Raw genomic sequence first — 23,219 nt, 5'->3', positions numbered from 1 at the left:
ACACTGGCTAATTATATTTTTAACATGAAAAAAATATGCAATATTACTTAGTGATTTATAAGAAGATAATATCTTAAAATTTAACTAAAAAAATGTAGAAGATGGAAGTCATTTTACATAAACAAAACAGTGAAAACATACCTGTGCTTGAAAGTTGAAATAAGGATTTAATAAGTGATGATGAATGATTTAAGAAATTAATAAAAAAAACTCATAAGAATGTTCTTATCACACAAAGCTTGAATATGTGTTCATAAAACATCCATCAGTGTGTTAATGAAGGACCATGAATAGTAAATTTACTTTTATAATAATATATAGTTTTTTATTTAATATATTATAATATTTTATTATATAGTTACTTTTAATAATATTTTTATAATAATATATAGTTTTTTATTTTATATTATTATATATTTATTATTATATTTACTTTAGTAAGATATTTTTAATTTTTTCCTTTTTTTAAAATCATATATTTTCTTTACCATTTTTATTAACAATTCTTTTTTTCTTTTTTGAGCATGAATAGTAATTTTATTTTTATAATAATATATAACTTTTTTATTTAATATAGAGATAATTACATAGTTAGTCCCTATGGTTTGCACAAAATAATATACTTAGCTACTAATAGTTTAAAATCACCTTCTAGGGTATTAACTTTTCATTTTGTAACGTTTGAAGGTATTAACTTCTAGGGTATTAACATAGTTAGTCCATGTGGTTTGCACAAAATAACATACTTAGGTACTAATAGAATGTGATTTTAAACCTACAGATAACGTTAATACCTCCGAACGTTACACATGAAAAGTTAATACCCTAAAATGTGATTTTAAACTATTAGTACCTAAGTATTTTACTTTGTGCAAACCACAAGGACTAACTATGTAATTAACTCTTTAATATATTATAATAGTTTATTATTATATTTACTTTTAATAACATATTTTTAATTTTTTTCTTTTTTTTAAATCATATATATCTCCATTACCATTTTTATTGATCATTTTTTCCCTTTTTGTAAAACATATATCAATTTATCAATTAATTTGATACTTCTTTAATAGTTTACGTTTATAACTTTTTTTTCAAAAACTTAAGTACGTAGTCGTATTTGATTTTTTCTTTTAAGTTTTGGTAAAAAAAGTTATACTCAAAATAAAGTATTTATTTGTTATAAACAACACAATAATAAACTAAACCGTTCTAATGGTTTGACTTTCTAAACAACATACTTTATTTTCAAATCACGTTTATTTTATATTATCATTTACTCGGTTTCGCCGTAACGCGCAACGCCAAAAAAAACAAGTAACGATTAAATACAGATGAATCTTATATAGAGTAATTATACAACTTTTCAATATATTATTAGCTTTTAGGACTAAAATACATACTTGATTGATGGGTAAATAATTTCAACAATTTTTTTTTCATTTCTTAAGTTTTACATGTGAATACTCATTTATACAATAACCTTACCACAAACTGTTGGGATTGAACCCTACCAAAGGAACAAATAATGAAAGCCAAAACTGGATCAGGGCAGTGGATCCAGAATAAACAAATGTTTGATTGCAAGTCTCTCCCCTTGAAAGTGGTTTCAACATCTGCTGACCTCCTAACTGCTGATCATGCAAACTGCTGACCTACAACTGCTGATCAAGTTTATGTTTGACTGAAGAACTAAAGCTCTGCTGCTCAATCTACTGCCATGGTTCAAGCACTGCGGATCATGACAAGTACTGCTGGGTTCACAGCAGTGGAAGGATGCAGCAGCAGTTTATATTTGCTTTATGTATTGAAATGTAATATCAGTAGTTAGCATAGCAGTGTTTGTATAGATCAGAGGTTAGAGTTTGTTAGGAGGTTAGATGTCACTTTCATGGTGACGTCAGCTTAGATGCTTAGTGGTTTGCAAGTGTCTATAAATAGAATAGTACTCTGTACTGTTCTGCTTAGCTCTTTCACCATCTTCTTTCTGCACGAACAAACACTGACCTCGGGCTGAGGGGGAGTTTGTATATCATACACACATTGTAATCAGAGTTTGAAAATAAATTTAATCATTTGATTCAGTGTTGAAAATGTATGATTGAAAGTATTTCTTCTGTTTGATTGTGAAAAGTTTGCTTCCATTTAAATTCCGCTGCACTACTCTTTCATTTGTTCATCTAAGTTCAAAAACAAATCACAATCAATCCAAACTCAGATCCTAACAATTGGTATCAGAGCAAGGACAGTCAAATTTGATTCAATAATCATTTTGACGTAAATAGTTCAGCTCGAAATTGTTGATACTGATAGTTTGTTTGTTGTGTTGAAAAACAGAGTAAGGTTTAATCACCGATAAAGTTGATTAACCAGTGCCTGTAAAACAACCGAAAGATGTCGCAATCACAAGATGATAAAAATAACATTGGCTCTTTGTTTAAACCACCTATGCTTAAAAGAAATGAGTACAACATCTGGGAGCGAAGGATGTGTCACATCCTCGCTCAACAAAACACTGGATGTTGGAGGTCTGTCGTCTACGGTCCTCATGTTCCTATGGTGCCAAGCGCAGAGGACACTAAAAAGTTCGTTCCTAAACCAGCTGAAAATTACACTGAATTGGATTTTCAGAAGTTCGAACTTGATGCCAAAGCGTTTAGCATCATAGCCTCTGCACTACCCAACGAAATCTATGCTGGGCTGTTACATTGTAACAGTGCCAAAGAATTGTGGGATGCATTGAAGGAACAATTCGGAGGAACGGAAGAGGTTATTGAAAACAACACGGAAATTCTGAATCAGCAGTATGAAACATTTTGTCATATCAAAGGGAAGTCACTAACCCAACAATTTGAATGTTTCAGTTGTCTCATCAGTGAACTAAGGCTTGTTAAGGTTACATTTTCGAATGCAACCCAAAATAGCAGGTTCCTTAGATCACTGCCAGAAAAATGGGACACAATTGCTTTTGTCACCAGAAATTCAGCTGAATTCAAAGATCTGACCTTGACCCAACTCCATGGTAGACTCCTGACCTATGAAAAGGAGTTAAACCAGAAAAGGAAGTTGCAAGAGTCTGGTAAAGTTGCTGATGACTATTCATTTGGCATCACAGCTCTGTTTGGTCAGGAAGAATCTGGTAACAGTAGTAAGGATCAGAGTTATGATCATTTTATTGACATAACTGCTGGGGGTAACTTTGTCAACTCTGATTCTCACTCTGCAAATTATGCATTCATTGCAAATACTGAAAACCAGATGTTAGATAATTTGTGCTTTGAGCTGAATGATTTGCAACCTTTTGATCCCACTGACTTAGAAGAGATGGACATCTTGCATCAATTGGCTTTGCTTAGTGTTAGAACAAGCAAATTCTACAAAAGAACAGGGAGAAAATTCCCAGGGCTTCATGGGAATTTAAGGGTGGGGTTGGATAAGTCAAAAATCAAGTGTTACAAGTGTAATAGGCTAGGTCACTTTGCTAGGGAATGTAGGAGTCAAACCACTGGTCCCATAATTACTCACCCTGGCTCAAACCCTAGACCACAACAACAAAACACTGTGCACTATACCCAATATGCCCCTGCAGCACATGTTAACACTGCTCATTATGCTGCAACCCCTGTGCCTGTGCATTATGTTCAAACCACTGTTCCACAAATTCAGTATGTTCAAACCCCTGTTCCTAAGGCACAAGTGCAACCTGTTGCACCTCAACCAGCTGCTCCAACAGTGACACAACCAGATCAGCAAAGCTTCTTCACACAAGGCTTTGTTGATTGGAGCATCATGCCTGATGAACTTGGTGATGAAAATTTTGCTCTCTATGCTTCTAATGATGCTTTTAATGATGCTTTTAATGATGAATTTTGTTTGATGGCATTAGAGTCAATACCAGAAGGGGCTGAAACTGAAGGTGAACAGCTAAGTGTTGAAACAGTGGATGAAGTTATTGAAGCAGTGGTTACTGCAGTTGCTGGTGAACTACTGCTGGAAGAGAATTCAGAAATCCTGGTTGAACCACGGACCGACCCTTGGTCCACAGATGACAAAAAGAAAGAAGAGTTGAAGAAAGCTGGTGAGGAAGAAGAAAGAGCTGATGAAAAGGATGATCATCAATGTGATTGTGCCATGATGGCTGCTGCTAAGGTTACACCTCAAGTTCTTGAAAAACTGTGTTCAGGCAATTGTATTATTGCATTTGTTAACATTAAAGAGGTGAATGGAAATCTTAGGAATAAAATCTTGTCTGATGAGGTTAAATTTGAAAAGTCATTAAAAGAACTTAGAAACAAATTGGTTGAAAAAGATAAAGAAATCAGCAGTCTTAAAGAAGAGCAGAGTGTAACCAAAACTCAACTCCAAACTATGGTAGAAACATACAAAGTTTGCAAAAAGGAGTTGGAGTCTACCCAAATTACATGTGAAAGATGGGTAGAGTCTTGTAAAGGGTATGTGGTTATGCTTGTAAAACAGCTTGAAAGCAATGTTAAATTTGGTATTGGACATAGAAAATATGATGACCTTGAAAACACTGCTGGGAAACAAGCTAAAACACTGCTGGGAAACAAGCTGGTTCAACTGAGATAATTCCAACCAACAAAAATGTCCAAGAGGTTAAAATAACCGACAAACTTGGTAACAAAATTACTCTGGAAAGATCTGTGGGATCCTCAACTTTTGAGGAAATTGAGAAATACCAATTTAAACCCACATGGTTTGATGAGTGTGATATCCTAGAAAATTTCAAACCAATGGATTTCACAACCACTGATGGTGTCAAAGCTCCAAAAGCAAGAATCATTCCTATCAAAGATATCCCAACAGAGGTTCAAAACTCTGTTGCAAAGGAATCTGAGAAAAGGAAGAAAAGAGAAAAGATCAAAAACTTGTTTTGTGAATTCTGTGAAAAAAAGAACCATCTAACAAAAGATTGTTTTCATTTAAAAGCATATGATATAAACAAAACAAGCATCATTTTACCTGCTGAAAGCTGCACCATCTGTGGTAAAGATAATCACAAAACTCAAGAATGTGTGTATCTCAAAAACTTTGATATAAAAAGAATGAGTACACTGCAAAAACATCCTTGAGTCCATCAACATCATCTGTCAAGTTCACCAAGAAACAACCACTGTTTGTCCCTGTCTAAACTGCTGTCACAAAACAGTTGAACCAAACATCTGTTCAAAGGGATGTACAGGTGACTGATGCACCTCCAGCCAGTCATTTCAGAAAAGGCAAGGACAAAGCATCATACCAAAGGATTCCACACGTTTATGAGGCTTACAAAAGGCCCTCTAAACCAAGAGTGAACAGGCATCCTTTTGGTTATCAACAGATGATGGGTCAAAACCCTCAACAGTGGTTAGAGAAAAACATTATCAAAAATGTTCAAACCCCTGACCTAACCACTGTCCATACATCTGCCTCCATCCCAGACACTGTTGAGACCCCATCCAAAGCCCTGTTGGCTTTGGAGACTTTTATGAACTAATTCTTTTACTTCATGTGCAGGGAGCTTCTGCATGCTTAGATAGTCTTTGGTATGTAGATAGTGGAGGCTCCAGGCATATGACAGGATGTAAAGCCCTTCTTCAAGATTTTAAAATTCATGGAGGGGGTGATATATCCTTTGGTAATAATAGTAAAGGAAAAGTTCTGGGGTCTGGTACAGTAAAGTCTGGAAATGTAAAATTTGAAAATGTCAATCTTATAGACAATCTAAAATTCAACCTCCTGAGTGTGTCTCAAATGAGTGATAAAGGGTTTGGCTCATTCTTCACAAAGGATTGTTGTAGGATTGTTGGACCAGAAATGGTTAGTAAGATTGAAGCAATAATCAAGAAAGGCACAACTAAACTTATTGCTCAAAGAAGTGTCAATGTTTATGTTGTTGACATGTCAAGAGAGTGTCCCAGAGCTGATGCCTGTCTGTTCTCAGCTGCCTCTAACAAAGAGACAGAACTATGGCACAAAAGACTGGGACACACAAATCTCAAAACAATCAATGAAGTTTCAAAAAATGGCTTAGTGAGAGGCTTACCACAAAAAATGTTTTCATGTCCTGAACACTGTCTTTCCTGTTTAAAAGGAAAACGGCACAAAAGCTCTTTCAAGTCCATTGAAGAGTCCAAAACAACCCAGTGTTTGCAAATGCCGCACATGGATTTGTTTGGCCCAGTGCAAGTCACGAGTCTCAAAAAGAAGAAATAATGCTTGGTTATTGTTGATGACTTCTCTAGGTTTACATGGACCTTCTTTTTACACTCAAAAGATGAGACTGCAGGCATTTTGCAAGACTTTGTGATACAGGTTGAAAAGCAATTTGACCTTCCAGTAAAAGTCTTCAGGAGTCACAATGGCACAGAATTCAAAAATAAGGAGTTGGATGCCTTCTGTGTGAAGAAAGGGATTGTAAGGCAGTACAACATCCCTAGAACACCAGAGCAAAATGGGATTGTTGAAAGAAAGAACAGAACATTGATTGAGGCTGCCAGAACCATGCTTGCAGATTCAGGTTTGCCATTAACTTTTTGGGCAGAGGCAGTAAACACTGCCTGCTATGTCCAAAACAGAGTTTTGATCAACCCCAGGCACAAAAAGACTGCTTATGAAATTCTATATAAAATAAAGCCATTAATCTCATATTTCAAAGTTTTCGGTTGCCCATGCTTCATTCTAAACTTAAAAGATTCTATCTCAAAGTTTGTAGCCAAAATTGATATGGGATACCACCTGGGATACTCAAAGCAGTGGAAGAGACTTTGAATGTAAAGTTCAATGAACTTTCTTCAATAAAAATCCCTGCAAATCCTGCAAAATTGTTTGATCTTGAAAAATTCACTTTTGAAAATACTGCTGTCAAGACTAACAGTGCAGGTACATCAGAAGATTCATCACCAGACTATGGATATGAGATCATCATTCCTCAAAAGTCTGCTTCAACAGGAAGAGCATCAGTTGTTCAAAACAGTTGTCAAAGCTCAACCACTCCTACCTCAACAGTTGTTGACCAAAGTAGCCCTTTAACCACTGCTTCCACCTCATCAAACACTGCTAACAAAAGTCCTCAAACAGTGGATCAAAGTCAGCAGGTGTCCATACCTTTACCCCCAATGCCACCACCTTTTGAAGCCATTGCTGGGTCATCAAAGTCTCTAGCAGTGGTTAGCTCAGATGATACACATCTGCATCCCTCACCACTCAATGCCATTATTCCATACCAAGGAGAGCTAATCTTCTTGAAATCTCATCCACCAGATCAAATCATTGGCAACATCAATGAAGGGGTACTCACAAGAAAGCAGTCCCAAAACATTTGTCTTTTTGCTGGCTTTCTATCACTCCATCAGCCAGTCAAGTACCAAGAGGCACTGAAAGACAACAGCTGGGTAGAAGCCATGCAAGAGGAGCTCCAACAGTTCAGAAGACAACAAGTATGGGAGCTTGTACCACTGCCAGAGAATGTAAGTCCTATTGGCACAAAGTGGGTCTTCAAAAACAAAAACTGATGAAATGGGTATTGTTGTCAAGAATAAAGCCAGGTTTGTGGTTCAAGGTTACAGACAAGAAGAGGGCATTGATTATGATGAAACATTTGCCCCTGTAGCAAGAGTTGAAGCTATCAGACTTTTTCTGGCCTTTGCTGTCAACCACAATATCAAGGTGTATCAAATGGATATCAAATGTGCATTCCTCTATGGTAAGATTCAAGAGGAGGTTTATGTTTGTCAACCTCCAGGTTTTGAGGGTCCATTTAATCCAGATCATGTCTACAAGCTAAACAAAGCTTTGTATGGCCTGAAACAAGCCCCAAGAGCCTGTTATGAAACTCTGTCCACCTTTTTACTTTCCATTGGTTTCACCAGAGGCAGGATTGATAAAACACTGTTTTTAAAATGGAGAGGGAAGGATTTGATGATTGTCCAGATTTATGTGGATGACATCATTTTTGGAAGCACATGTAATAAAATGTTGAAGACTTCAGGCAACTCATGACAGCTGAGTTTGAAATGAGTGCAATGGGTGAACTCCAGTGCTTTCTTGGTCTCCAAGTAAGGCAGCAGCAAAATGGTACTTTCATCCATCAAGGCAAATATGCCAAAGAACTTTTAAAGAAATTTGATATGGATGATTATAAGCCATGTAGTACACCCATTGCAACCAATAAATTGGTCATGTCTGAAGAAAAGGATGATTTGGTTGATCAGACCTTATATAGAAGCATAATTGGGTCTTTATTGTACCTAACTGCATCTAGACCAGATATCATGTTTGCAACACGTGTCTGTGCAAGATCCCAATCAGCCCCTAGAAAGTCAAACCTTATTGCTGTAAAAAGGATATTCAGATAACTCAAAGGTGCTCCCACACTTGGTATCTGGTATCCAGCTGATGGTAAAATTGAGCTTTCAGGTTTTTCAGATAGTGACTTTGCTGGATGTGATAAAACAAGGAAGTCCACTTCAAGAGGGTGCCAATTCCTAGGCAACTGCTTAGTGTCTTGGCAAAGCAAAAAGCAAGCAGCTGTTTCCACATCCACTGCTGAGGCAGAATATATAGCTGCTGCAAGCTGTACAGCCCAACTGCTATGGCTTCAAAATCAGTTACTGGATTTTGGTATCACTGCCTTGAAGACACCAATTATGTTGGACAGCCAGGCAGCAGAAAATATCATAAAAAATCCAGTTTCCCATTCAACCATCAAACACATCGACATCAGACATCACTTTGTGAGGGATTGCTATGAAAAAGGTTTGATTTCTCTGCATCATGTTCCAACTAAGGATCAGCTGGCAGATGTGCTAACCAAAGCATTAGACGCATCCACCTTTGAAAGCTTGACCTCTAGGATTGGCATGCTCAACATGGAATAACAAGCAAAATCATGTTTTTCTATGAATAAAATGTTGGTCCCTCTGATGGGATCTTCCTGTTCGTAAACATAGTTGAATCGTAAAGTGATCAATGCGCGGAATTCATGTAATCACATATCAGATATACAAAGACAATATTCTACTCTGAATCACCATCTGAGATCTTATTGAATGATGTGAAAGTATACAGGAACCAGAAAGAACTCAGACATACAAAAGGTAGGTAGCAAGTGAAAGTGTCAAAAGGTTCTAAATAAACTAACCTACCAACTATTTATAGGCAAGGACAGAATAAGAGAATGCTGGCCGATCGGCTGGACTAGCCGATCAGCTGAACATCCTAACCAATCGAGTAGCCTGCTCGATCGGTCGGGCTGTCCGATCGGCTGGTCTAGCCGATCGGCTGGCATCAACAGCACTTAACAAAAACTTCACCGATTCTGTCCTGCTTTACATACATATAAACAAAACATATACACAACTATACAAAATACGACTACTTGTTGACGTAAGCTACAGACGTTATTGCACTAACAGACTCCCCCTCGGATGTAGCTATAGTTCCTTCCAACATAGTCTTTATTTCCTCCTGTTGCGTCTTCTCTCCTTTGGCTTTTGTCTTCTTTGTTCAGCTCGTTCCTCTAACATTCTCCTTCTTTTATGCCTGCCCTCATTTATCCACCACTTTCGATATTCTGGGTCGCCATCACGCTTTCGATCCCATTTTGGAATTTTGTTCTCTTCAGATTCAATAGGCGTTTGATCTGTAGGTGGCACATACCCAAGATTTCTTCTTCCCCTCTCTGCAGCTTTTCTAGCTATCTCTTTCTGTCTTTGACTTCGCTTGTATACCTTCAGAAATTCATCAACTTCAAGATCTCTCCATTTTGTCTTCCAATTTTTCCCTAAGTTGATTTCTTTTGCGAAACAAACATCTATCACGCCTTGATACTGCATGGCTATCTCTTTGTCTTTCTTATCATAGATTATCTTGTTGACAAACAAACAATCTATGTCTTTCTTCGAACAGTTGACCAACCACATAAGATCCAAAATACTTATTCTTCGTCCTTCTCCAGTTGTCTTGTCAAACAAAGAAATTACTGCTTCAGCTGTAGAGGGATTGTATAGCCAAGCTTGAAATAGATCATAGAAATCTTGTTCAATGGCTCTGAGTGGCATATTCTTCAAACATCTTGGAGGCTTCACATCCAATGTAATGTCTTTTTCACCATTCTCCAAATAAGTAACAATCTGCTTCGGATATTGTGGCTTCCAATCTGGATAATTTTTCTTTGCTTGCCATTTAATGTAATTCCACAAATCCTGATCACGTTCTCGAACTTCTGGACCGTAGTAGTATTGCTTGATATTCTTTGTAATCACCAACTCATCTACGTCCCACCAGGGTAAAGTAGCTATATCAGCTAAGAATTCAAAGTATTGTACACCCTGCTCCCTTCTGATTGCATAGACTTTCAAAACTTCCAGATATCCCCAAGATAAAATATCTCCCCAAGAAAGATCTTTGTTATGAGTAAAGTATTGAAGAGCCCTGAGAGTCTTTCTTTCTTTCGGTATATTCTTGAACCATCGTTTTCTTTCTTCAGCTGTTATTTCTCTAGGAACTGGTTTAGGAATATCTGCTGTAGCAACCCTTTCTTCAATCCTTCTTCTTAACTCGTCTTCATTCTTTTCCTGGAATAACTCTGTGAAAGTAGGAAATGCAACATCTTCACCTTCATAATGAAAATCCACTCTATCTTCTTCTGAATCAGATGCGCTTTCAACAATCACTTCATCATAATGATCAGCTTCATGAGGGTATCTAGGCTCGAAATCTTTTGTAGGTGAGTGAGGAATTTCGTCTTCAATATCAAATTTAAATTTTCCATCTTCCAAACCCAACTCCTCTAACATTTCAGCCCGAGTTCTTTTAACCTCTACCTCTCCTTGTTGTTTACCAGATAAGAAAATGACAGTAGGGTTAGACAGAAATACCTGATCAACAGGTTGTTTTCCAGATGATGATGCTTCATGATCAACTTCATCCTCCTGCTCATTTAACTCATTATTCATCAGCTCATCCACTCTTTCTTGAATATTTGGTTCACTGATTAATAAACCCGAAGCACCCTGATCATTGTTGTCATCACCTTTGTCATCTTTATCAGACTTATCATCAGCTTTATCATCTTTATCATCAGAATCATCTTCTTCTTCATCATCACCGAACAACTCTCTATCAGAATCTTCATCCACAACCTCTCCACGTGCTATCCTTCCTTTTCTTTTTAGATCCATGAACTTTAGCAACTTTGCCACTTCTTTAGAATTATATGGCACAGGGTAAGCATTTCCTACTAACACAAATTTGTCAGTTGTATACTCCAGTAGTAGAACTTCCCTTGCTCTTCTTCTTCTTTGAATAATTTCCACTCTTCGAAGGACATTTTCTGCAATGAGAGGTTCAATAGGTTCACCAACAATCAAGTATTCTGGATCATGATGCTCTTGAGCTTCAGCTTCAACCATTTCTTGATCATCATCAACAACTTCTTGTTCTTGAACCACAATTTCTTCAATCATTTCAATATCAGGTTGTGAAGAAGAACCTCCAACCTCTGGCTGTCTTGAAGATGCATCGAGTATTTCAACCTCTTCAACTATTCCTTTATTCTTTAGATTTGCTTCTTCAGCCATTTGACGTTCACGCTCCAGTCTCCTTTCATTTGCTCTTATAACATCAATTTCATCAAATGCAGCATGAATGTTCTTCTTCAAATGACTTTCAACCACAGCAACCAGCATCTGAAGTTGTTGATCTTTCATTACTTTATCAGCTTTCATGGCCTCCATCTCTAGTTTTATTGCCTTCATTTCATTAGATGAAGCTTCACTTATCTCATCAAGAAGCTGATTTAACATTTGATTCACATTCTCCAGATCCTTTGTCTTGACATTCAAGGAAGATATCTCTTGTGTTAATGACTCAATCACTTTAGAATTACCCTCGGCCTCATCCTTCATCTGATTCATTCTTTTCTCCTTCTCAACCAACGCTGCAACTTGTGAGCTTCCATCAATTCATCAATTTCTTTTCTCAGCATATTACGTTCTTCCTCAGCTATTGCTTTCTCTTTTTCCAGTTCTTTAACTCTCTTAGTTAAATCTTTAACCGCTTGATCATTAAACATGTCACTTTCACCTTCAGGCATATCTTCAGAGAAAATACCAGTAGCTGATCCGATATTATCAAAATCAAAGTTAAAGTCTTCTTTCTGTTGTGATGACTGAGGAATCTCTTGTTGAGCAGGTTTTGGACTAGCAGCTCTGAATCCAGTGATTTCTACATAATCATCATCATCTGTCTTCTTTTCTGTTTCCACAACTGGAACTTCTTTTGTTTTCACCTCTGGTTCTTTTGGAACATCAATACTTGGTGATTTTTCTTTCTGAACATGTTTAGCTGCCTTTCCTTCCTTATCTTTCTGGGACTCAGCTCCTGATTTCTTTGATCTGACATTTCTGGGAATTACACCCACTGGAGCTGCCTTTCGTTTCTTTCTCTGTCTCTTTGACTTTTTAGGATCGTAAGGAGAATCTTCTTCTTCTGAACCCTTCTGTTTCTTTGAAGGTCTTTTCTTCAACTGAACCTTTCCTTTACCAACAGTTTCAGGAATTAATTCGGATTCAGATAGAGTAGCTTCAGAATCTCCATCACTTGAACTCCTTAAAGCTTCTGAATCGGGTTGAACCTTGGTCACCTTTTCAGAATGAATACTTGTTTCTTGAGTTTGTTGAGCTACAACTTCTTCATTCTTTTTCAGAAAGCTTTCCAAAGATTGCTTTAACAAATCAACACCTTGTTCAATCACCACAGATGGCTCTAGAACTGTTTCATCCACTAGCTTCTTCTGCGGCTCTCCAGAAGACCCTACAAGACAAACATAGACAACAAGATTAGTAACATTTAAATCATATGTGATCTAATTGTCTTAATGCTCCCCCTTTCACTATACCCTTTTCTCCTTCTTTAGGAATAACAACTGCAGGGGATGACTTAGGTGTCCTTTTCCTTTTTCCATCTCTAACATGCCACCACATAGTCTTTTTCTCAACCATCTAATTCATCCTTGAATCTTCATTGTCTGAGTTGCTGTCTTCATATCTCCATCTATCGTTCTTAGGAGCAACATAAGCTTTATCTTTTATTCTACAAATCAACTCCTTAGTTTTCTCATCCTTATCCTTTGTAACTCTTCCTATTGTTGTCTTATTTACAACACTCATCTCCATCACATCCTCACAATCCTTCGGAAGATCTTTGATTTTGTCATTTAGTAGCATCATGATAAATCTAGGATACATGATGTACTTATCTACTCCAGCTTGGCAATTTTCCTTCATGTATTCAAAAATCACTTGTGAAATATTATATCTTCTGTTTAGCACCAAACTTGTAACCATATTCATGATGTAATCTGCTATGCACCCTTTCTATGTCCCATTGAGTGTATCATACAGTGCATCAAATACCTGTATGCTTTGGAGAAACTTCTCTTGTACATCTTTCCATTTATGTGCCCTGTGAATCCCATTCTACACCACAAACCTTTTACAAGACGTTCAGACATGATTGTTGGATCATTGTCAGAATCTTGTAAGTCAAGAACTCTCCTCACATCTCCTACATCAAACTTAAACTCCACATCAACATCTTTTCCAGCTTGATCCTTCTTTCTTAAAACTGCATGTATCATCTTGTCTGATTCTTCATATCAAGCAGTGTTCCAGAATGCTCTAACATGTGATTCATAAATCACAGTTTTATCAGACATCGCTTTGGCTACTCTGCTTTCTCTAAAACATGTTGCCATTCTTTCTACCACAGTACCAGTGGTTGTTCCAGAATCAATTTCACAGGAAATGTTATGACTCTTGTCTTTCTCTTTCCCTCGTCCCTGTAAAAATTATTCAGTGAAAAATTATTCAAACAAGAACATGAAAATTTTCCTAACAAATTGACATTCCTATGTGACAACACTATAGAATCGACTGGTCTGGTCGATCGAAGAGCATTACTATTCGATCGGCTGAAAATGATTATAGTGACAGTTCCTGGTCGATCGGCTGGTCCAGCCGATCGGCTGAGAATGAAAAAGTGACAATGCCTGGTCGATCGGCTGGTCTAGCCGATCGGCTGACAAAATGTGACAAGGAAGTTCTTATAAATGGTGTCTGATCGACTAGCAAATGCTTTTCAATATTATGCACAGAAATCTAAGTATGTGAAGAATACTGTTCTTACAACAAGTAATGCAGCCCTTTTGACTAAGGTTAGCAATTCCTATTCGATCGGCTGGTCTAGCCGACCGGCTGGCACATTGCTGCTCGATCGGCTGGTCTAGTCGATCGGCTGGCAATACTAAGAGCAAACAATATTCTTCAAAGAATTCAAACAACACAGATTTCAAAGCAAATTTTAGCACACATTTCAAGGCATTAACTTTGAACTACCACAAATCTCAACACAAACACATGATCTTTAATGCTACTCGATCGGCTGGTCTAGCCGATCGGCTAGCACATTGCTATTCAATCGGCTGGTTTAGCCGATCGGCTAGCAAAATACAAAACCTCATTCCAATCACTTAACACAATCAAGGCACATTTTTCAAGACATGAACTTCCTAAAGCAACAACAACTATATCATGAATGTTGTCCGATCGGCTGGGCTAGCCGATCGGCTGGCATCTTCGATGAAGAACAGTTTTGAATAACATAAACAATTGATTCAAAAATTTATACTAATTATCACAAATTGAGCACATATCTAAGTTCCTCATGTTGTCGCGATCAAAACCCTATGTTCATTCTTGTCTAAAACGTCCTAAACAGAGGTCAATCTCTCAAATAACATGCCGACAGACGTAACAACTTAAACCTAGATCTATCAAGATTTAGAATGATTTATCAGAAATTGATCCGGTAATCTTATAGATCTTTGTATTGCGAACAAAACCCTATAACTAGATTTCATCAAAACATCTTAAAACTTCCTAAATCTGAGATTGAAGGCATCGACAAATATGAGCATGAAGAACACTTAAGAAATTTAAAGAATTTGATGTTTAAGAAACATACCTTTGCCATTTGAGATGATGAGTAAGCCAACAAATCAAAAGTATTGTTGCAAAGAGATGAAGATCAATATGAAATTGTGAATCGGCTGAGAAAGCTTTTGGTTCGATCGGAGAGTGAAAAAGAACAAATGAAGCAGTTGACTCCTATTTATAGTGTGTCATTGAATCGGCTAGGCAGTATGATCGGCTGGTCCAGCTGATCGACTGGCCTGTTCGATCAAAGGCACTTTGACTTTCAAACAGATTTGACTTTTTGATCTTTATCACATTATCAGTGTTCGAGAAATCCACTTAAGTATCTAGGTCCAAACTAATGACCCTAGGTACTTAATTTGTCGACCAAGTTCAATTTAATGACCTTGGTTGACTTGATGCAAAAACAAACTGATATTTTAATCATTTTTCTAAAAATTTTACAAGTTTCAACTTAATGAACTTGCATTTTGACTTTTTAATTTCTTTGTTTGTATCAAGATTAGCTCCCAACTTGTTTTTCAGCTCAGAACAACTTCCTGCACCTTGCATCAGACTGTGAATCTGAAGATCAATCTTCCGCTTTGGTTTGTCAAAAATAAAACAGAAAAGTAAAATCTTTTTGAATTTTTAATGCAGATTCTAAACTGCAAAAGTATAACAGAAACTGAAAGACAGAATATAAAGAAAGAAATCTATTTACAAACATATTTTTGTGAGCGTGTCAGGGAATCATATCAGCTATTTAAACATGTTACAAGTACCGTTAAGCTTCATTTCATATTCAGTATTAAACAATTCACCTCGATTGTCGATATACTGATCCATTTTAAGTTTTCTCACAGATTTCAATCTATTCAGGATACGATTTAGATGTCTTATTAACTTGACTCATTTATGTGTCCCACCTTTTGAATAACTCCCGTATCAAGTTCCCAATATTCAGTCTTACAGGTGAGTATACCACAGATGATACTTCCGTATACGCAGAGAGATGACGGCTTCGACTTTTTGGTGTGTCCCCTTTAGAGGATCTTTTGATTTCAACAGCAGCGACTATCAATTTTATTGTTTCATCAGCTTGCTGAGGGCGATGCTATGTTTCAAGCATTTTGCGTAAAGTATTATTTGGGGACTAGGTCAGAACTTCCATTCAGCAGAAGTCCCGGAATAATACCCCAGATATCACTGAGTATAAAGACCTAGTATCTCAGAATAAGGGACCTATCAAACGACATTTCAGGGGTTACCTATATATCCAAATAGTGTTCCCCACAAATTAAGTCTCGTTTTATGTTTTTTAAGTTTATATCACGAAAAAATCTATTAACTGTGCAAAAACCTATCGACACATCATTAGTGAGACTGTTTAAACCTTTTAAAACTTTACAAATCTTTAGCATACCGTAACAGTCTAGCTGATGTACTATCATTTTCCCTTTTTACACAGGCTCTTTTTCATTTTTTATTGTTTTTGGATTTTCTAAAAAAATATATACAAATATACCTATCTCCCCCTAAAGACCAAAACAGGTAAAAAATCGACAAACCATTGCAGATAGATTATCAACATCATCTATAGTGGTATCCTCATCAACGCCAACGATTCCATCCTTCACCGATAAGAGCATCATACCATTAAGTTTTAAAAGATATTTAAAACGTGTTCAATCAAATGCCTTGGTATGTAAATCAGCTTTTTGCTCGTCAGTGTGGATTTTCTCAATTCGTATCAACGTTTTCTCGAAACAATCGCGAATAAAGTGATGACGAATTTCTATATGTTTGGTTTTAGCGTGATGTACCGGATTTTTTGTTATATTAATTGCGGCCTCATTATCAACAAAAAGAGGAGTGTTAAGAAACTGCAAACCGTAATCGCGCATCTGTTGCTGTATCCACAGGATCTGAGAACAGCAACTGCTGGCAGAAATATACTCTGCTTCACATGTGGATAGCGCCACAGACGTTTGTTTCTTACACTGCCAGGTGACCAAGCGAGGTCCAAAGAACTGGCATCCTGCAGTTGTTGATTTGGCATTGACTTTGCAGCATCCGAAATCCGAGTCGGAATACCCTTCGAGCGTAAAATCACCTTTTCTAGGATACCACAACCCCAACGATGGAGTTCCCTTCAGGTAGCGTAATATCCTTTTCACAATGATCAAGTGCGAAGCTCTTGGGTTAGATTGAAATCTTGTTGCGAGGCACGTCGGTTACATAATGTCGGGTCTTGAAGCAGTTAGATACATCAAAGAACCAATCATGGAACGATAAAGAGTTTCATCTGCCTTATCTCCGGTGAGATCTGGGTGAATTCCATGATTTGTTGCCAATGGGGTTGCCGCAGGAGTAGAACCTGACATTCCAAATTTCTCTAGAATATCATGAACGTACTTTGTCTGGTGTATGAAAATTCCTTCAGGAAGTTGATCAACTTGGAGCCCCAAAAAGAATTTCATTTCCCCCATTGAAGACATTTCGAACTTTTGCTTCATCACTTGTTCAAAATCTTTGCACAAGTCCTCATTTGTTGACCCAAAAATTATGTCATCCACATAAATTTGTACTATCAGCAGGTGACCATCGACTATCTTTGTGAAGAGGGTGGCGTCTATTGTTCCCCGGATGAAGTGATTGGCTAGCAAATGCTGAGATAACGTCTCATACCAGGCTCTCGGGGCCTGGTGTAAGCCATATAATGCTTTATCCAAGAGATACACTTTATTCTTGTGGTGTGGATCGACAAAACCCGGTGGCTGTCCCACATACACTTCCTCCTTCACTTTGCCGTAGAGAAAGGCCGACTTTACATCAAGCTGGTAGACTTTAAAGTTTTTCCATGATGCAAACGCTAGGAAAATTCTGATTGCTTCTAGTCGTGCCACAGGAGCGTATACTTCGGTAAAGTCAATTCCCTCCTGTTGACTGAAGCCCTGAACAACAAGTCAAACTTTATTTCTGACCACTACACCTCTGTCGTCTCTCTTACACTTGAACACCCATTTGGTGTTGATTTTCCTGTGACCCTCTGGTAAATCCACCAATTTCCAAACACCTAGTTTTTCAAACTGGTTCAGCTCTTCTTGCATCACGTTGACCCAAGAATCTTCAGTAAGTGCCTCTTTATACATTCGAGGTTCAATCTGCGAGATAAAACAACATAGTGAAAATTCAGATTGTAGAGGTGCTACTGATGAATAAAAACTAGTAAGCCCTTGGTCAATTTGATGTCTGGTGCGAACTCCTGATTGAAGCTCTCCGATGATCAGCTCCTCAGGGTGATATGAAAGAGTTCTGGGCATTATTTCACTCGGAACATCTACATTGCCTTCCAGATTAGTGACATTTTGATTTGCACCTTCTTCACTGATAGGCTTTGCTTGATCTAAGATCTGGATTTGCTCCCCCTCAGATTCAGAATCCCCATGATCAAAAGTTGGACCAATATCAGATGTTGTGTCATCATTTGTTGTTGTCTGATTCTCTAGAGTATCATCTTGTTCACCAGCATTACTAGGACCTGCTTCATCATCATTTGAAGTTTTCTGAGGTTTCCTAGAATATTGTGCTGGAAATCTTTCTTCCAATGACTCATAGTTTCTAAGAATATCCAGCTCATCAAAGAAGTCTTCTTCATCTTCAGGTTCTTCCATAACATCAAAGGAATCCCACAATGTGTCGTAGTGGTAACGCCATGAATCTCCTGGGTTCTGAGGCGGCATCGTATTACCTTGACATTCAACATTTGCAGCTTCAATAATCCGCTTTTCGCTTGGCACGAAGACACGGCGCAGAGGACTTGCATATCCAACAAATATACTCTCGATGCACTTCGGACCAAATTTTCCAAAAGGTTCTATCACCGTACAGGGTGACCCGAACGGTTCAAGATACTTCAAGTTAGGCTTGCGATTATTGATCAATTCAAAACATGTTTTGTTGAATTTCTTCACGGTGAGAACTTTGTTGAGAGTATAGCATGCGGCAGAAACAGCTTTAGCCCAGAAATTTATTGGAAGTTTTGAATCTGCGAGCATAGTTCTGGATCTCTCGATTAGCGTTCAGTTTTTGCGTTCTGCTACTCCATTCTGCTGCGGAGTGTACGAAGCACTAAACTCATGCAATATACCTCTTTCTTCACAAAATTCATCCATATTGTGGTTTTTGAATTCAGTACCATTATCACTTCTAATTCTTCGGATACGTCTCTGGTACAAATTTTCAATCTTTTTGAATAGCGCCATCAGACTGTCAAATGTTTCATCCTTTGTCTTCAAGAAAGATACCCAAGAAAATCTAGAGTAATCATCAATGACGACCAAGCAATAATAATCTCCTGTAATGCTTTTGACATTCACATGACCAAATAAATCCATGTGAAGTCTTTCCAACGGTCGTGAAACTGAATTGACTTGCTTTTTGGGGTGCGACTTTTTCTTCTGTTTGCCTTTAATACAAATTATACACTCCCCTTCTAGATGAAAACCTTTTATGTGAACTCCTGTAACCAGATCATTATGCACCAAGTGATTCATTTTTCGAAGATGTATATGTCCCATCTTTCGGTGCCACAATCTTGACTCCTTCTCAGTTGCCTTTGACACAAAACAGTGAGCCTGGCCTGTTGTTGTAGTAGCTATGCTCATATCCAACACATACAGATCGTTGACTCTTGGTGCCCTCATGATGACCCACTCTTCAGGAATAACAAATCCCGGTTTTAGAATCGAACATTCTTTGTCAGTGAAATGAGTGGTGTACTTTCTGTCACAGATCTGAGAAATACTTAGTAGATTGTTCTGCAGCTCAGCAATGTAATTGACTCTTTCAAACGTTACAATTCCGTTCGACAACGTTCCTTCACCAACTATACGACCACCTTGATTGCCCGCAAATCCGACATATCCTCCATTTATATTTCTCACATCGTACAATAATGCAGTCTTCCATGTCATATGTCTGGAAGCTCCACTGTCCATGATCCATCTTGAAACAATTTGTGGAAGATCCTGCACATACACAAACATGATTAAAACATTTCAATAAAGGTGCCGATACATGCTTCGCGATCAAGGAAGCTCCAGCAAATCAGATTGTTCAGTCAAACATCGAGTCCACCCAGGCCTCATCAGCCTTAGGTGTAACTTTGACTCTTGCAATTTGAATTTTGAAATTTTCAGCCTTGAGAGGTGGAAAATTTGCATCATAATCAACCGTAATTGATTCTTCAGACTTTTTCACCTCGGAAGTTGAAATTTTCTTCTCACTTTTTGGTTTCCAAACTTGTTGAGATAGTGGAACCCTTTTCTTTTCAGGAACACTCATCTTTACCGATGTGGTAGAAGATGATTGTTTTTCCGTTTCAGAAACCTTTGATTTTGAATCACTTGCATTCATTTCTGCAACTTTTGGCTTCCATGTTTGTTGAGTTGTTGCGACCCGTTTGTAAAATTTACCATTTTTAATTTCCATCTTCTTTACAGATTCAGTTTTGACTTTTGGGTTATCATTTTTCAAACTCTTTTTCTCAACAATCAATGGAGCCTTTTCATTCTTATCATTTTTCTTCTTTCGATTTTCAACAACATCAGTCTTAGACTTCAAGTTGGTGCACTTTCGTGCAATATGCCCAACTTGATTGCATCTGAAGCAAGTTCGGGTGTCAACAACCCGACTGGTGCCTTCAGACTGAGGTTGTGAGCCTTTTTCCTCAAAGAACTCTTTGTTTGATTTTGAAAAAAATTCAGGTTCTTCATTAGAAAACGAACTCGAACTGTTCACAAAAACTTTCTTTTCAACAAATTTCTTGTTTTGAACATTTTTCTTCTGATAAGACTTACCTCCCTGATATCCACCCGACCAATTGTTTTGATTGTTATTAGAAAAACGTGGAGGAATAACGGGTTTCTTGTAGTAAGCTTTATCTTTTTCAAAGTTCATTTGTCTTTTTATTTGGTTCAAACTTTTCACTTCTGTCAGCTCAAGTTCGATTAATTTGTAAACATTTTTCAATTTGTTGACATTTACATTCTCAATCGGAAACTCAGTATCCGAAAACAACTTATCTGAACCCAACATCTTGTACATGACAAGATTTGGTTCTTCATTTAAGTTGTTCTTAGATTTTTTGTTTCGGAATGTATTTATCCAAGAAACAACCATCATCTTCATTTGAATCAGACTCTAAGACACTTTCTGCCATGCTTTTGACAATATCAGTCTGAACACTATCATCAGATGATGATGCTGAGAATGTAACATCAATCGACTTTGGAAGTTTTATTTCATCTGAATTTTCATCATTATTAACCAGTCCGGACTTTTTCTTTGAGAAATTGTTTAAAACAGGTGGTGGGACTTGATGATATCCCACTCCAGCTCCGTCCGAAAATACATCTTCGCCAGCTTTGTTTTTCCCGATTGGTTTGGGAACAATATGCTGCAGAACAAAGCTCGCGGAGTTGTAACTGGTTAATTTTAATTGGATGCGTTCATTTTCGATTTTTGCTTCTTGGTATTGAAGCTTCAGATTAGCAATTTCATCCAATTGTTTGTTTATTAACTCTTCTTTCACCCTTAACACACCCGTCAGTTGAACATTTTCTTTTGTTGTTTTCCCATTTCGATCATCCGAATCTTTAACCGTTCGCTTAAGCTTCTCGAAATTTTCAGTGATGTGACGATTTTCAAGAATGAGTTTTTCATTTTCTTTCTTAGTTCTTTCTATGTCACTTTTATCACTTTCTATTTTTTCTGTTAATTCTTTTGCACGATCATTTGAAGCTTTTAGCAATTTATCCCGGTTTAAGATTTGGTTTTCAACCTCTCTGACTCGTCTAGTCAGATCTTCAACCTTTTTGTTGTTGAGATAAGCGATAGTACTACAATCTTTGCAATTTTTCATGCAATTCTTGCAGTCACTTTCGCTTTTTTCTTTCTTACCTGACACTACATTCATGCTTATCTGACTGACTTTGGCATTTGACTCAGTTCCAGAACTAGATTCTACCTCCAGTTCTTTTGCAGCTAGAACTTTGTCTGCCATCTTCATCAGATTTTCGGCTGTGAGCTCTTGTGATGTGTCTATCACTCCATCATCGATCTTCTTTTCTGCCAATTTCGCCTTTTCTTCTTTCTCTTCCACTTTCTTTTCACCTTCACCCCACCATTCTCTTTGTCTAGCTTCCTCTTCTTCAGCATATTGCTGAATGATTGCTTCAACACTGAGTGAACTTGGATCAATTGCGATATTACCTTGAGGATCAAGATAACATTCTCTGTCTGGATCCCATCTTTTAGCCCTTTTTGCTTCTTTGTAAATGGTATAAATTCTGCTTACCTTTGTTTGGGCCTTCATTCTTCTGTTCACAAACTTCTCTTCTTCTGTTCTTGTATCTTTGAACGGAACAATCTTTCCTGCTGCGAATGCGTAACCAACCGCATCTTCTTCCGGCAATAAGTCACTCCAGTCGTATCCCTCATCATCATGAATGACCGCTAGAGCTCTTGACTTTTCCTTTTCTTTTTCTTCGATCTGCTTCAGCCTTGGAGGTTCCGATTTGTTCTGATGATAAACGGCTTTCTTATAATAATCTTCTCGGAACGGATTAGCCGATTCATCAACATACTCGTTTCTGCATTCTCGTTTAAAGTGACCTTTTTGTTTGCATTTGAAACATGTCACTTTAGACTTATCGAAACCCAATTTGGTTGATGGACCACCAATTGTTTTCCTGCCAGTTATTTCCATGAAGCGTTGTGCTCGACGAACAGCACTGGCCATAGCCCAACGAATATCAATTAGCTCCATTTCTTCAGGATCTATTTGATCGTAGTCTTCCTTCGTCAGGTTGGTGTTACCTATCTTCCCAGCAACTAACCCCTCATATGACTCCAATACAGATGCCAAGAAAATCATCTGTTGTTTCGCCGACTCCTCACTAAAATTCTGACCATTTTTCAAGTCAACTGCAATGTTACATTGAAAAACATTCTTTGGTGCAGTTTGCTATTGGCTTGATGTGCTTGAAGAAGGTCCTTGACTTGTGGTGTTGGAAGACATTCCTCCATGAAAACCACTGTGTGAGGTTTCTTGAGTCACGGGTTGTGAACTTTCTGCAGTGAAGGCTGTTTTTGGAGATCCTGTCTTTTGAATCAAGCTCTTTGGATAATAGAGTTCCACATTTTGATGATATAAAGAGTGGTTGACTTTATGTG

This window comes from Helianthus annuus, chromosome 13, assembly GCF_002127325.2.
Source record: "Helianthus annuus cultivar XRQ/B chromosome 13, HanXRQr2.0-SUNRISE, whole genome shotgun sequence".
NCBI classification, from domain to species: domain Eukaryota; kingdom Viridiplantae; phylum Streptophyta; class Magnoliopsida; order Asterales; family Asteraceae; genus Helianthus; species Helianthus annuus.
This window is presented reverse-complemented; position numbering follows the sequence as displayed.